Source organism: Heteronotia binoei, chromosome 8 (genome assembly GCF_032191835.1).
Source record: "Heteronotia binoei isolate CCM8104 ecotype False Entrance Well chromosome 8, APGP_CSIRO_Hbin_v1, whole genome shotgun sequence".
In the NCBI taxonomy this organism is placed as follows: Eukaryota; Metazoa; Chordata; class Lepidosauria; order Squamata; family Gekkonidae; genus Heteronotia; species Heteronotia binoei.
Window position 1 is genome coordinate 130,769,211 of NC_083230.1, and position 16,189 is coordinate 130,785,399.

Consider the following 16,189-nt stretch of genomic DNA (forward strand, 5'->3'; position numbering starts at 1 on the left):
GAGTACATCATGTGGAATGCTGGCCTGGATGAAGCAGAAGCAGGAATTAAGATTTCTGTAGAAGACATCAACTACCTCAGATATGCAAATTTCACCACTCTAATGGCAGAAAGTGAGGAGGACCTAAAGAACCTCTTGTTGAGGGTGAAAGAAGAATGCACAAAAGTAGGCTTGAAACTCAACATCAAAAAAACTAAGATCATGGCATTCGGCCCCATCACACCTTGGCAAATAGAAGGGGAAGACATGGAAGTAGTGACAGATTTCACATTTCTGGGATCCAAGATCACTGCAGAAGAATAGATGCATTTGCTGGAGAAGAATCTTGAGAGTCCCTTGGACTGTAAGAAGGTCAAATCAGTCAGACCTAAGGGAAATCAACCAAGACTGTTCCCTGGAAGGTCAGATGATTAAACTGAAGCTCAAATACTTTGGCCACCAAATGAGAAGGGAGCACTCCCTGGAGAAGATCCTGATGCTGGGAAAGACAGAAGGCAAAAGAAGAAGGGGACGGCAAACGAGGAGATGGCTGGACAATATTACTGATGTAACAAATACAAATTTGAGCAGACTTTGGAGGATGGTGGAAGACAGGAGGGCCTGGTGTGACTTTGTCCAGGGGGTCGCAAAGAGTCGAACTCCACTGTGCGACTGAACAACAAAAAAAGGTCAGGTTCCTCCCTCCCTCCCCTGAAACTGCCCCCCAGCACCCCCCAGTGGTCTCCTCCATGCAAAAAGACAGTGTCGCTGTTCTCCCCATCCTGCAGCTATCTGCTTCCTTTGAACAAAGTTTGAGTCCAGTGGAAGCTTGAGACCAACCACGTTTTATTAAGCTTACATAAGAACATCAAAACGTAAGAGAAGCCATGATGGATCAGGCCAATGGCCCATTCACTCCAACACTCTGTGTCACACAGTGGCCGGGAAAACCAAATGCCATCACTAGAAGCCCTCCCACTGTGCCCCATCAAGTACCAAGAATACAGAGCATCACTGCCCCAGACATACAAAGGTAAGAGAAGCCCTGTTGGATCAGGCCAATGGCCTATCCAATCCAACAGTCTGTCACACAGTGGCCAAAAAACCCAGGTGTCATCAGGAGGCCCATCAGTGGGGCCAGGACACTAGAACCCCCCCCCCCCCACCAAGCACCAAGAAGACAGAGCATCACTGCCCCAGACAGAAGAACATAAGAGAAGCCATGTTGGATCAGGCCAATGGTCCATCCAGTTCAACACTCTGGACGTTTTCACACTCACCTTCAGCCGGCGCGACCCCCCTCTTCACTGCGCAGGATCTGCGCGGATTTCACACTAAATGCCGCGGAGCAGCCGGAAGAGCCGGAAGCTCCCATCACAAAAGCTGCGCAAACGGAAACTGCTTTTTGGCGGTTTACGTTTGAGCGGCTTTTGCGCCGGGAGCTTCCGGCTCTTCCGGCTGCTCCGCGGCATTTAGTGCGAAATCCGCGCAGATCCTGCGCGGTGAAGAGGGGGGTCGCGCCGGCTGAAGGTGAGTGCGAAAACGCCCTCTGTGTCACACAGTGGCCAAAAAACCCAGGTGCCATCAGGAGGTCCACCAGTGGAGCCAGGACACTAGAAGCCCTCCCACTGTTGCCCCCCCCCCCAAGCACCAAGAATACAGAGCATCACTGCTCCAGACATAAGAGAAGCCATGTTGGATCAGGCCAATGGCCCATCCAGTCCAACACTCTGTGTCACATAAGAACAGAAGAGAAGCCATGTTGGATCAGGCCAGTGGCCCATCCAGTCCAACACTCTGTGTCACACAGTAGCCAAAAAACCCAGGTGCCATCAGGAGGTCCACCAGCAGGGCCAGGGATATCCCCGGAATAAAACTTTGTTGGTCTTAAAAGTGGTGTTGGGCTCAGACTTTGTTCTGCTGCTTCAGACCATCCTGCCTTCCCACTTGAAGAAGAAGATATTGGATTTATATCCCGCCCTCCACTCCGAAGAGTCTCAGAGCGGCTCACAATGTCCTTTACCTTCCTCCCCCACAACAGACGCCCTGTGAGGTGGGTGGGGCTGAGAGGGCTCTCACAGCAGCTGCCCTTTCAAGGACAACCCCTGCCAGAGCTATGGCTGACCCAAGACCATTCCAGCAGGTGCAAGTGGAGGAGTGGGGAATCAAACCCGGTTCTCCCAGATAAGAGACTGCACACTTAACCACTACACCAAACTGGCACTTGGATCAGCTTCCTTTGAATCCCTCCCCTATTTGCTGCCTGATTCTCCTGCCTGTAATTGGCCATTCACTGTTTGAACAGGGGGAGTATTCCTCTCTTTTTCATTTCATCCTCACAACGACCAAGTGAGGTAGGTCAGGCTGAGAGAAGATGACTGGCCCATGTTCTTCCACAAAACTTCATGTCTGAGTATCTGGATGGAAGTGTACTGGATTCTGCTCTGACCTTTGGCCACTTTGTGGCACTGGCTCTCTTAGTGGGTGTTTGGCACTACCTACGCCTGAGGAAACCCACCAGGAGCTTGGAGCTTCCTCTCTCCCTCCAGTCCTTCCTTCCCCTCCAATTGCCTGTCTGGGATTTCCACTCAAGTGCCTCATTGCCTTCTCAGATTTCATACATCTATTACAGATTGTACTTTCCTTCTGTCTTTCCAAGGTCTCCTCTCTGTCTCTACTCTGTTTACAGGACCATAAATGAGGCATGGATCACTCACCCTATTATTATTTATTTATTGCATGACAGAGTTCCACCCAGGAAGCATAGAACAATATAAAATGCATTACCAAGTATTTTACATAACCAAGGAGTGTGTAGACTGATTGGGCAATCCCCCCAAATAGTAATATCTAAGTTTTCAGTCTACTCAGTTGCAGCTGCAGAGAGTTAGAAGTGTTTTGTCAGTTTTTGCTTATTTATTTTTATTAGAATCATAGAGTTGGAAGGGACCTCTGGGGTCATCTAGTCCAAACCCTGCACAATGCAGGGAACTCACAAACCCCTCCCCCTAAATTCACAGGATCTTCATTGCTGTCAGATGGCCATCTAGCCTCTGTTTAAAAACCTCCAAGGAAGGAGAGCCCACCACCTCCCGAGGAGGAAGACTGTTCTACTGAGGAACCGCTCTAACGGTCAGGAAGTTCTTCCTAATGTTGAGTTGGAAACTCTTTGGATTTAATTTCAACCCATTGGTTCTGGTCCTACCTTCTGGGGCCACAGAAAACAATTCCACATCATCCTCTATAGGACACCCCTTCAAGTACTTGAAGATGGTGAACCTATCACCTCTCAGCCACCTCCTCTCCAGGCTAAACATCCCCAGCTCCTTCAATCTTTCCTCATAGGACTTGGTCTCCAGACCCCTCACAATCTTTGTCGCCCTCCTCTGGACCCGTTTCAGCAGGTGCAAGTGGAGGAGTGGGGAATCAAACCCGGTTCTCCCAGATAAGAGAGCTATGGCTGACCCAAGGCCATTCCAGCAGCTGCAAGCGGAGGAGTGGGGAATCAAACCCGGTTCTCCCAGATAAGAGAGCTCTGGCTGACCCAAGGCTATTCCAGCAGCTGCAAGTGGAGGAGTGGGGAATCCAAACCGGTTCTCCCAGATAAGAGTCCGCACACTTAACCACGACACCAAACTGGCTCTCCATATAGCAACTGTGTAACTGTTTTTACCCCATTACTCCCAAGGCTTGTGTTCTTGGCAAAACTCCTGAGTTTCTAACAATAATCCTGCTTTTGATTCTAAACAAAGGACTTGGTTATTGAGAAATATCGGCGCTTGACATTGTGATTCTAAGTCAAATCCCTTCTCTGGCAAATGAACCCTTGACAGGTTCCCTGCATCTGTGCAGATTGCTTTTTTCCATCTGCTCTCTCCCCCCCCCCCCCACTTTCTGTCCAATTCTTTTTTCCTTCTCTTCCCCACCGTTGACATTTTGCCTGCAAAATCCCCTTAAAACAGGGTGCGCTGGTGGAGTGCTCTATTTTTCCATTTCTATCCCACCCTCCCCACAAATATGCTCAGGGTGGGCGATGCTCCCTCTAAGCTGTGCAGTCTTGTGAGCAAAAATTCTACTTTGTGAGCTACTGGCATGAAAGTTGTGAGCTGCTGCACAGATTAGTGTGTTCTGGGGCCATTTTTTTTCTGAGCTCAGAATCTGTGAGGCTACAAATCTGTGAGCTAGCTCACACTCACTCAGCTCAGAGGGAACACCGAAGGCGGGTAACAACAAATCATAAACGTCAACTGCGGGGTGACATGATAGAGGTGTACAAGATGATGCATGGGATGGAGAAAGTGGAGAAAGGACTTTTCTCCCTTTCTCACAATACGAGAACTTGTGGGCATTCGATAAAATTGCTGAGCTGTCGGGTTAGAACGGATAAAAGGAAGTCCATCTTCACCCAAAGGGCTTGAGAGTCATGGAGTAAAAGGACAGGTCCTCTTGTGGATCAAAAACTGGCTGAGTAATAGGAAGCAGAGAGTGAGTATAAATGGGCAGTCTTCACAGTGGAGGACGGTAAGCAGCGGGGTGCCGCAGGGCTCGGTACTGGGTCCCTTGCTCTTTAACTTATTCATAAATGATTTAGAGTTGGGAGTGAGCAGTGAAGTGGCCAAGTTTGTGGATGACACTAAATTGTTCAGGGTGGTGAGAACCAGAGAGGATTGTGAGGAACTCCAAAGGGATCTCTTGAGGCTGGGTGAGTGGGCGTCAACGTGGCAGATGCGATTCAATGTGGCCAAGTGCAAAGTAATGCACATTGGGGCCAAGAATCCCAGCTACAAATACAAGTTGATGGGGCGTGAACTGGCAGAGACTGACCAAGAGAGAGATCTTGGGGTCGTGGTAGATAACTCACTGAAAATGTCAAGACAGTGTGCGTTTGCAATAAAAAAGGCCAACGCCATGCTGGGAAATATTAGGAAGGGAATTGAAAACAAATCAGCCAGTATCATAATGCCCCTGTATAAATCGATGGTGCGGTCTCATTTGGAGTACTGTGTGCAGTTCTGGTCGCCGCACCTCAAAAAGGATATTATAGCATTGGAGAAAGTCCAGAAAAGGGCAACTAGAATGATTAAAGGGCTGGAGCACTTTCCCTATGAAGAAAGGTTGAAACACTTGGGGCTCTTTAGCTTGGAGAAACGTCGACTGCGGGGTGACATGATAGAGGTTTACAAGATAATGCATGGTATGGAGAAAGTAGAGAAAGAAGTACTTTTCTCCCTTTCTCACAATACAAGAACTCGTGGGCATTCGATGAAATTGCGGAGCAGACAGGTTAAAACAGATAAAAGGAAGTACTTCTTCACCCAAAGGGAGATTAACATGTGGAATTCACTGCCACAGGAGGTGGTGGCGGCCACAAGTATAGCCACCTTCAAGAGGGGTTTAGATAAAACTATGGAGCACAGGTCCATCAGTGGCTATTAGCCACAGTGTGTGTGTATATATAATTTTTTTTTTACCACTGTGTGACACAGAGTGTTGGACTGGATGGGCTATTGGCCTGATCCAACATGGCTTCTCTAAAAAAAAAAAAGGGTGATTAACATGTGGAATTCACTGCCACAGGAGGTGGTGGCGGCTACAAGCATAGCTAGCTTCAAGAGGGGATTGGATAAACATATGGAGCAGTCAGGTGAGAACGGATAGAAGGAAGTCCTTCACCCAAAGGGTGATTAACATGTGGAATTCACTGCCACAGGAGGTGGTGGCGGCTACAAGCATAGCCAGCTTCAAGAGGGGATTGGATAAACATATGGAGTAGAGGTCCATCAGTGGCTATTAGCCACAGCATATTATTGAAACTGACTGGGGCAGTGATGCTCTGTATTCCTGGTGCATGGAGGGGAGGGGAGGCAAAGTGGAAAGGCTTCTAGCCCCACTTGTGAACCTCCTGATGGCACTTGGGGTTTTTTTGGCCACTGTGTGACAAAGAGTGTTGGACTGGATGGACCATGGGCCTGATCCAACATGGCTTCTCTTATGTTCTTATGTGACACAGAGTGTTGGACTGGAAGGGCCATTGGCCTGATCCAACATGGCTTCTCTTATGTTCTTATGTGACACAGAGTGTTGGACTGGAGGGGCCATTGGCCTGATCCAACATGGCTTCTCTTACATTCTTATAAAAATTTAAAAAAAAAAAAAACAGTCTACATATAGGTGTAAAAACAATTACGCAGATCAAAACAGTTAAAAGATGGCAAAGCATAAGGAATTAGTAATCATTGTATGACCCCACAGTGAAGTAGACGAAATGGAAAGTAGAACGGCATTATCATTAATTGCATTAATTTAAGCTGCCAAAAAAGCAAAAACACAATCTGTCATCCTTTGCTCTTGGTGTGTTCTATTAGCTCAGTATGATGAAGTAGGAGTCAAGTGCACCTTTAAGACCAACAAAGTTTTATTCGGATTGTAAGCTTTTGTATGCATGCAGACTTCTTCAGACAAGGGAATGGGGTACAGACTGAGATAGCTCAGTATGGTTCACCTGGAGTGGTTGTTTTGTCAGCCAAGGGGCTCGAGAAGCCCACCCGTTTCTGCCTGCCCTTTGAGAAGGGAACTACTCAGCATCTAGAAATACTGTTGGCTGGGGAAAGCTGCTACTCACCTTTGCATGTAGATGACAAGTCAAGGTAGGAGTCCTCCTGCTTCACTTCCGCCTCCATCTCTGGGCTTTTGGTCCCTGCTCATCCTGTTTGCAAGATCAGTTTAGCCTAAAGTTGTCATGATGTTACTGCATGGTAGCCCCAAGATGTGGAACCTACACCAGGTCTGGAAAGCCTGTCTCCTCTGCCAGTGTGAAATCTCTGGTGCCCTGGAGCAGTAAGAGGTATACCAAACTGATGCTGCCCAGGAGAGCAGAATTCTGTTCTTGGACGAGGGTCCTTTGGGGATGATCCTGGATTGGAGGCCTTCAGGGAATGAAGTGCAGCGGCTGGAAGCTCAGGGGATTTGTTTTGGTTGTGTCTCACATCGTCAGGGGAGAGAAATATAATTTATACCCAAAGGCACGTCCAGAACTTGTCAACCTGCTGTGGGCTGGAGTAGTGATTTTGTCCTCAGCTTTCTCCCCCAAGTTACTCCCTGGCCTGAATTTCTGTTCTGTGCCATTTAGCTGTTGTGGGTTGCATTCAATGTTCCCTCTAAGTTTCAGAGTCTTGTGAGCAAAAACACTGCTTTGTGAGCTACTGGCATTAAAGTTGTGAGCTCCTGCATAAATTACTGTGCTCTGGGGTCATCCTTCCTGAGCTAAGACAAAATGCGTGAGCTGGAAGTTAAAAATCTGTGAGGTAGCTCACGCTAACTGAGCTTAGAGGGAACACTGGTTGTATTTTGGACTTCTCAAATCTTGTGGCCAAGAGAACTGCTAACAGGAATTCAGACCTGCAAATGGAGTCTTTTTTTTGTTTTAAAGAATGTTGTAGAGGATGTGCCTTTCTCTCCAAGATGGCAGCCACATGGGAAGATGTGCACATTATCGGGCATGTCACTCCTGGCCCTGTTAGATTTTTATTTATTTATTTATTTATTTGTAATTTATATCCCGCCCTTCCCACCAGGTGGTTCAGGGCGGCTTACAACATATAAAATCTAACATGAGACATAAAAGTTTAACATTTCATACAATTTACATAATTAAAATTAAACAATTCAAACAATTTACATATAAAAATATTAAAACATTCTACAGTCTTATAAAACTACACTCGATTTCAAATTTCAGTGCCAGTTAGTTGTAAGCCTGCCGGAAGAGGGTTGTCTTATAGGCCCTGCGGAATTGAGCAAGATCCCGCAGGGCCCTTACCTCTTCCGGCAGCTGGTTCCACCAGGAAGGGGCCATTACGGAGAAGGCCCTATCACTCGTAGATTTCAAACGGGCTTCCTTTGGCCCGGGGACAACAAGGGACAATTTATGCCAGAGAATCCGTGGTGTTTCAAAAAAGGACTTATTGTAAACATAAAACAGAACAGCTTTCTCCCTTGGAATTCCCTTTCCCCAGGTTTTTTTTTGTTGTTGTTGGAAGGAAGAAATGGACAATGCAAGGTGTCCTAAAGCAAGCTTACAGAATTTGGAGGGAGCAATAGAACTAGAAGGTCAGTTTGGTGTAGTGGTTAAGAGCACGGACTCTAATCTGGGACAACTGGGAATCCAAGGCCTGCATAGAGTAACAGGAGTTTCAAGAAAGACATGAGGCTCTTTCAGTTCCACCATGTGGGTTTTAAGGCACAGTAAATACATTATACCATTTGAAATATATGTTAAAAACATTAAGATCATGCCAAAAACAAAAGGTCTGTATGTAAGTATGTATGCATACTAGTATGTATGTATGCATGTAAGTATGTATATATGTATGCATGTCTGTAAGTATGTATGTATGTTAGTATGTATTTAAGTATGTATGTAAGTAGGCACATAAATAAGTATCTACCTTGAGCCCATTTACGGGAAAAGACGAAATATAAGCCTACTAAATAAATAAATAAATATGTATGTGTGTGTGTGTGTGTACGTGTATGTAAGTATGTATGTTTGTATGTAAGTATATGTATAGCTCTGTTACTAAGTTCAGAATTTTATCACATGAACACAAAACTTTGGGCATTTTCCTGGAGAGAGTTGGATTCTCGTCTGAAAAATGTTCCTCCAAGCAGACCTCATCCATGGAAAGTGTTGATCTATCAAAGAGGGAAGAAATATTCTTATCCCATAATTCTATATAAAAAGGGCAATGGAAAAGACATGTCCCTGTGATTCCGCTTCACATGTAGTGTGGGGGGAAAGTCTTTCTGCATATGGGAGCTTTTTGTATTTCCCTTCTAGTGCCATTGACAGAATAGCCACGCATCTAGTCAGGGTAAATACTCTCCTATGAGAAGAAACACCTAAACAGCTAAGGCATTGCGCCATAGTCATAACAAATCTAAGCTTCGCGGGAGCCAGAAAGTCTGGTAACTGGAAAATGCTTAGAACTGAGCATTTGGAAAATTGCGCAACCAGATTCACCACATCTTGTGCGATGTCCCCCCACTGTTGAAAATTGCTTGCAACAGTGCACACATCAATGACTTTGTAATCCACATCGCAAGCTTTGTAGTGGGTGGGGGTCCCTTCTTCTTTATCATTCTCTCCTATGTCTTCATCCTGTCCTCCATCTTGAAGATCCGTTCCACCAACACCAAGGGCAAAGCCTTCTCCACCTGTGCTTCTCACCTCACTGTTGTCATCATTTACTTTGGAAATGGATTGCTTAACTATAACCGTCCAAGCGCTGGTTATTCCTTAGAGATTGACACTCTGGTCTCAACCATGTTCTGTATAATCCCCCCTATGGTCAACCCCCTCATCTAGAGCCTCCGGAACAAGGACGTGAGAGAGGCCTTCCGGAAGGTTCTAGAAAGCCAGGCAAAGGCGAAACATCACAATACTATGAATTAAGGCACCAGAGATGTTTTGTATTCCCTTTAGAGCTACTAATTGTGGGACAATATGGACTCTAGTTGTTTGTTTTTGCTGTAGTGGACATGTTGAAGCAGTAAGAAAGACACAGGTTCAACAGGCGAATTGAAATATATGACATGGGGTATTAGAACATGAGTAACACACACCATACAAAATAAGCTAAGCTCAAGAATGAAGGTGTGACGGAACCGGCCCGATTCTACCTTCAGACTCGGTCCCGTCAACTCCCTATTGAGTCGCCAACTCCTGGAGGGAGCTATTTCTCCTCCGGCCACTTGGGCTCACTGCCACCACCTGCTCAGTCTAGGGGTTCGGATTGGGAGGAACAGGACTCCCAATCCCCCTCTCCAGCTCTGAGGCCAGGCCTCAAGGTCCTTTGCCACCCTGTACTTGGGATTCACAGAGACCACAGCACTTCTTCGGGGAACCCCTGGAGGATTGGCACCTTATCCAACCACAGGCCTTCCCCCTTTCCCCGGGGCCCCCTTCATAAAGTGTGGTCTAAAGCGGTTGGGGATCTATGTGGTACAGAGTTTGACTGCCTGCATTCAAAGCAGTAAAAATATTTAATTAAAAGAGAAAAAGAAAAGAAAAAAAACAAACAAAACAAAACAAAAACAGTTGCATGTAAAATTTTAGCACAGCACAGCACCCACACAGCAACCAGCATGACAAATAAAAGGTGGATTTAAACGCATCCTACAGTCCCTGGTCTAAACGTGCCCTGCCTTGTGGATGACTTACTCGGTCTGACTGCCTGGGGTCCTTTTCCTCTTGAGTAGGCCTCTCCCACAGTCAGGAGCCCCCACACTGGCCACCTCTTCCTTTGAGCGCCAGCTGAGAACTGGCCTTTTCCCGCCTAACTCAAATAAATAAAACAAAAGAACTTCCTGCCCCTCTAGGAGGTTTTCCCCCTAGAGTTGCTGGTTTAACTCCAGAAGGGGGGAGGCAATGAGGGGAAGGCTAAAGAACTTCCTGCCCCTCTAGGAGGCTTCCCCCCTGGAGGCGCTGGTTTAACTCTGGAAGGGAGGAGGGATGAAGGGAGGCCAGGCCAAAGCCTGCCTTAGTAGTTTAATGTTCCCTTCCAACGAAGCACCAACATTAACAAAGATGGCGTTCCTCCACAGAAGGCGATATGGAAGGCGAAGGACAGAAAGAGTGAAAAAAAATGGACATGGTAGAGAGCACAGCCTATATATCATTTGCCAAATGTCCATTTCTAAGCATCTTCCCATCACTAGACTTTCTGGCTCTCGTGAAGCTTAGATGTGTTATGACTATGGCACAATGTCTTAGCTGTTTAGGTGTTTCTTCTCATAGGAGAGTATTTACCCTGACTAGATGCATGGCTATTCTGTCAATGGCATTAGAAGGGAAATACAAAAAGCTCCGATATGCAGAAAGACTTTTCCCCAGCACTACATGTGAAGCGGAATCACTGGGACATGCCTTTTCCATTGCCCTTTTTATAAAGATTTACGGGATAAGATTACTTCTTCCCTCTTTGATAGATTAACACTTTCCATGGATAAAGTCTGCTTGGAGGATCTCACTAGTATGCAAGTGAGATTAGTAAAAGGGAACACAGGCTGTGGCAAATCAAATGCAAGACTGTGATCAGGCAGGCAAAAAGGGACTATGAGGAGCATATTGCAAAAAACATAAAGACCAACAATAAAACTTTCTTCAAATATATTAGAAGTAGGAAACCAGCCAGGGAGGCAGTGGGGCCCTTGGATGACCATGGGGTAAAAGGATTACTGAAGGAGGATAGGGAAATGGCTGAAAAGCTAAATGAATTTTTTGCATCCGTCTTCACTGTAGAAGACGAGAACTTTTTGCCCGCCCCAGAACCACTAATTTTGGAAGGGGTATTGAAAGACCTGAGTCAGATTGAGGTGACAAATGAGGAGGTCCTACAACTAATAGACAAATTAAAAACTAATAAGTCACCGGGTCCGGATGGCATACATCCGAGAGTTCTGAAGGAACTCAAAGTTGAACTTGTGGATCTTCTAACAAAAATCTGTAATCTTTCATTGAAATCTGCCTCCATTCCTGAGGACTGGAAGGTAGCAAATGTCACCCCCATCTTTAAAAAAGGTTCCAGAGGAGATCCGGAAAATTACAGGCCAGTCAGTCTGACTTCAATACCGGGAAAGTTGGTAGAAACCATTATCAAGGACAGAATGAGTAGGCACATTGATGAACACGGGTTATTGAGGAAGACTCAGCATGGGTTCTGCAAGGGAAGATCTTGCCTCACTAACCTGTTGCATTTCTTTGAGGGGGTGAACAAACATGTGGACAAAGGAGACCCGATAGATGTTGTTTACCTTGACTTCCAGAAAGCTTTTGATAAAGTTCCTCATCAAAGGCTCCTTAGAAAGCTTGAGAATCATGGAGTAAAAGGACAGGTCCTCTTGTGGATCAAAAACTGGCTGAGTAATAGGAAGCAGAGAGTGAGTATAAATGGGCAGTCTTCGCAGTGGAGGACGGTAAGCAGTGGGGTGCCGCAGGGCTCGGTACTGGGTCCCATGCTCTTTAACTTGTTCATAAATGATTTAGAGTTGGGAGTGAGCAGTGAAGTGGCCAAGTTTGCGGATGACACTAAATTGTTCAGGGTGGTGAGAACCAGAGAGGATTGTGAGGAACTCCAAAGGGATCTGTTGAGGCTGGGTGAGTGGGCGTCAACGTGGCAGATGCGGTTCAATGTGGCCAAGTGCAAAGTAATGCACATTGGGGCTGAGAATCCCAGCTACAAATACAAGTTGATGGGGTGTGAACTGGCAGAGACTGATCAAGAGAGAGATCTTGGGGTCATGATAGATAACTCACTGAAAGTGTCAAGACAGTGTGCATTTGCAATAAAAAAGGCCAACGCCATGCTGGGAATTATTAGGAAGGGAATTGAAAACAAATCAGCCAGTATCATAATGCCCCTGTATAAATCGATGGTGCGGTCTCATTTGGAGTACTGAAATGCTTGGGACTCTTTAGCTTGGAGAAACGTCGACTGCGGGGTGACATGATAGAGGTTTACAAGATAATGCATGGAATGGAGAAAGTAGAGAAAGAAGTACTTTTCTCCCTTTCTCACAATACAAGAACTCGTGGGCATTCGATGAAATTGCTGAGCAGACAGGTTAAGACGGATAAAAGGAAGTACTTCTTCACCCAAAGGGTGATTAACATGTGGAATTCACTGCCACAGGAGGTGGTGGCGGCCACAAGTATAGCCACTTTCAAGAGGGGTTTAGATAAAAATATGGAGCACAGGTCCATCAGTGGCTATTAGCCACAGTGTATGTGTGTATATAACATTTTTTGCCACTGTGTGACACAGAGTGTTGGACTTGATGGGCCATTGGCCTGATCCAACATGGCTTCTCTTATGTTCTTATGAGGAACTTTTACAGATGAGAATCCAACTCTCTCTAGGAAAATTCCCAAAGTTTTGTGTTCATGTGATATAATTCTGTATTAAGTAACAGAGCTATACATACATACATACATACATACATACATACTTATATACTTACATACACACATACATACATACATATTTATTTATTTAGTAGACTTATATTTCACCTTTTCCCATAAATGGGCTCAAGGCAGATACTTACTTATGTACATACTTACATACATACTTCAATACATACTTACATGCATACATACATACATACTAGTATGCATACATACTTACATACGGATCTTTTCTTTTTGGCATGATCTTAATGTTTTTAACACATATTTCAAATGGTACAATGTATTTACTGTGCCTTAAAACCCACATGGTGGAACTGAAAGGGCCTCATGTCTTTCTTGAAACTCCCGTTACTCTATGCAGGCCTTGGGTTCCGCTGGAGCTCCTGAACCTTTCTGAGGCGTCTGCCTCCTCCTTCCCACCTTGTCCATTGAATAGGAGGTGCAGCTGCATCACAATCCCTGGATGAGCTCCACCACCTCTTTTAATACAAAACAACCCCGGACTGTATGTAAAGGGGTGGTTAACAGTCATTGGCTGTAAATACACTCCAGAAACACAACAGAGGGAGATGAAATAGCTGATGGTGTGATAAAAACTTGTCTTTAGGACGCTCAGAGACTCTTGTCTGCTTCTGCTTCCACTGCCTCGCGCACACACAGAGCTCGCTCTCTCTGGAAGAGGTGGCACAGAATATCTCCCATCTCCAGGGGCAGAAGAAATCCCAAAGGAACTTCTGTTCTAGGCAAAGACGGCATTTTTTGAGGGCCACCCTGTATGGCAGGACTCCCCACAGTCTCTGAAAGATGCTGTTTTAACAGAGCCTTTGCCACTCCAATTGATGCCCGAGCCAAGCAAAAATGAAGCATTTCTTTCCCCAAAGTCCGTCTCCTAAACAAGATGCCTGTGGGAAGAGGGGTCGTGTTAGCACAGTACCCAATTCCTTCTGGGGCTACAGAAAACAATTCCACCCCATCCTCTAGATGACAGCCCTTCAAGTCCTTGAAAATGGTGATCCTATCACTTCTCAGCCACCTCCTCTCCAGGCTAAACAGGCCCAGCTCCTTCAACCTTGCCTCATAGGACTTGGTTTCCAGACCCCTCACCATCTTCGTTGCCCTCCTCTGGACCCCTTCCAGCTTGTCTAGATCCTTCTTAAAATGTGGTGCCCAAAACTGAACACGAGACTCCAGGTGAGGTCTTACCAGTAAAGCGACACCATCACTTCACGTGATCTGGACACAAGACTTCTGTTGATACAGCCCAGAATCGCACTGGCCTTTTTAGCCACTCCATCAAACTGCATCACACAGCTGACTCATGCTCATCATATGGTCCACTAAGACCCGTAGATCCTACTGCTAAGACCAGTCTGATGAAGAAGAAGAGGAGGAGGAGGAGGATGATATTGGATTTATACTCTGCACTTCACTTGGACTGTGGCTAACTCAGAGTCACTCAGCAGGTGCATGTGGAGGAGTCGGGAATCAAACCCAGTTCTCCCAGATTAGAGTCCGTGCTCTTAATCACTACACCAAACTGACCTTCTAGTTCTATTGCTCCCTCCAAATTCTGCAAGCTTGCTTTAAGACATCTTGCATTGTCCATACCTTCCTTCCAACAAAAAAATCCCTGGGGAAAGGGAACTCCAAGGGAGAAAGTTGCTCTGTTTTATGTTTACAATAAGTCCTTTTTTGAAACACCACGGATTCCCTGGCATAAACCTAACAGGGCCTGGAGTGACACGCCAGAAAATGTGCACATCTTCCCATGTGGTTGCCATCTTGGATACATGCAAGGATGGCTGGAAAGAAAGGCACATCTCCTGCAACACTTTTTAAAAGAGACTCCATTTGCAGGTCTGAATCCCTGTTAGCAGTTCACCTGGCCACAAGAATTCAGAAGCCCAGAATACAACCCCATCTCATGCATTTTACTAGGACCGGGCAAATTGCACAGACCAGGAATTCAGACCAGGGAATAGGTTGGGTGATAAAGCTGAGGACAAACTCACTACTCCAGCCCACAGCATGATGCCATGTTCTGGACGTGCCTCTGGGTATAAATTATTCTCTCCCCTGACGATGTGAGACACGACTCAGGCAAATCCCCTGAGCTTCCAGCCACTGCACTTCATTCCCTGAAGGCCTCCAATCCAGGATCATCCCCAACGGACCCTCATCCAAGAACAGAATTCTGCTCTCCAGGGCAACATCAGTTGGGTATACCGCTGTCTGCTCCAGGGCACCAGAGACTTCACACTGGCAGAGGAGACAGGCTTTCGAGACCCTGTGTAGGTTCCACATCTTGGGGCTCCCATGCAGTAACATCATGACAACTTTAGGCTAAACTGATCTTGCAAACAGGATGAGCAGGGACCAAAAGCCCAGAGAAGGAGGCGGAAGAGAAGCAGGAGGACTCCTACCTTGACTTGTCGCCTGCGTGCAAAGGTGAGTAGCAGCTTTCCCCAGCCAACAGTATTTCTAGATGCTGAGTAGTTCCCTTCTCAAAGGGCAGGCAGAAAAGGGTGGGCTTCTCGAGCCCCTTGGCTGACAAAACAACCACTCCAGGTGAACCATACTGAGCTATCTCAGTCTGTACCCCATTCCCTTGTCTGAAGAAGTGTGCAGGCATACGAAAGCTTAAAATCCAAATAAAACTTTGTTGGTCTTAAAGGTTCTACTTGACTCCTACTTCGTCATACTGAGCAATGGTTTGTTCAGGTTTTTCTTAAAAAAACGTTCAGTAGAATGGAATGGAGTCCACATAGCGTTTTCCCTGAGATTACAGAACACACCAAGAGCAAAGGGTGACAGATGGTGGTTTTGCTGCTTTGGCAGCTTAAATTAATGCAATCAAGTTGCACGTGGAAGAGTGGGGAATCAAACCTGGTTCTCCCTGATGAGAGTCTGCACACTTAACCACTACTCCAAACTGGCTCAGTGAGGGAGGGATGGTGGCTCAGGGGTAGAGCATCTGCTCAGTAAGCAGAAGGTCCCAGGTTCAATCCTCGGCATCTCCAACTAAAAAGGGTCCAGGCAAATAGGAGTGAAAAACCTCAGCTTGAGACCCTGGAGAGCCACTGCCAGTGACTTGGATGGACTGAGAGTCTGATTCAGTATATGTTCATATGTTCATGGCTCTGTGACAGAGCTCTTTGAGCCTAATATGAATTTCATGAAGAAGTCTTAGCTTGATGTCAATAGACTGATATTACAGAAGAGAATGGCTCTATGAAAAAG